Raw genomic sequence first — 1359 nt, forward strand, 5'->3', positions numbered from 1 at the left:
ACCTCATCATCTCTCATTGTCCTAATAAACCAGGTCTGATAGACACACCCCTCTCCTAACAATATGACCTCTACCTCATCATCTCTCAGTGTCCTAGTAAACCAGGTCTGATAGGACACAGTCCTCTCCTAACAATATGACCTCTACCTCATCATCTCCTCAGTGTCCTAGTAAACCAGGTCTGATAGGACACAGTCCTCTCCTAACAATATGACCTCTACCTCATCATCTCTCAGTGTCCTAGTAAACCAGGTCTGATAGGACACCCCTCTCCTAACAATATGACCTCTACCTCATCATCTCTCAGTGTCCTAGTAAACCAGGTCTGATAGGACACACCACTCTCCTAACAATATGACCTATACCTCATCATCTCTCAGTGTCCTAGTAAACCAGGTCTGATAGGACACACCTCTCTCCTAACAATATGACCTCTACCTCATCATCATCTCTCAGTGTCCTAGTAAACCAGGTCTGATAGGACACACCCCTCCTAACAATATGACCTCTACCTCATCATCTCTCAGTGTCCTAGTAAACCAGGTCTGATAGGACACACCCCTCTCCTAACAATATGACCTCTACCATCATCTCTCAGTGTCCTAGTAAACCAGGTCTGATAGGACACAGTCCTCTCCTAACAATATGACCTCTACCTCATCATCTCTCAGTGTCCTAGTAAACCAGGTCTGATAGGACATACCCCTCTCCTAACAATATGACCTCTACCTCATCATCTCTCATTGTCCTAGTAAACCAGGTCTGATAGGACACAGTCCTCTCCTAACAATATGACCTCTACCTCATCATCTCTCAGTGTCCTAGTAAACCAGGTCTGATAGGACACACCCCTCTCCTAACAATATGACCTCTACCTCATCATCTCTCAGTGTCCTAGTAAACCAGGTCTGATAGGACACAGTCCTCTCCTAACAATATGACCTCTACCTCATCATATCTCATTTTCCTAGTAAACCAGGTCTGATAGGACACAGTCCTCTCCTAACAATATGACCTCTACCTCATCATGTCTCATTGTCCTAGTAAACCAGGTCTGATAGGACACAGTCCTCTCCTAACAATATGACCTCTACCTCATCATCTCTCAGTGTCCTAGTAAACCAGGTCTGATAGGACACAGTCCTCTCCTAACAATATGACCTCTACCTCATCATCTCTCATTGTCCTAGTAAACCAGGTCTGATAGGACACACCCCTCTCCTAACAATATGACCTCTACCTCATCATCTCTCAGTGTCCTAGTAAACCAGGTCTGATAGGACACACCCCTCTCCTAACAATATGACCTATACCTCATCATCTCTCAGTGTCCTAGTAAACCAGGTCTGATAGGACACA

Source organism: Oncorhynchus nerka, linkage group LG15, assembly GCF_034236695.1.
Source record: "Oncorhynchus nerka isolate Pitt River linkage group LG15, Oner_Uvic_2.0, whole genome shotgun sequence".
Taxonomy (NCBI): Eukaryota; Metazoa; Chordata; class Actinopteri; order Salmoniformes; family Salmonidae; genus Oncorhynchus; species Oncorhynchus nerka.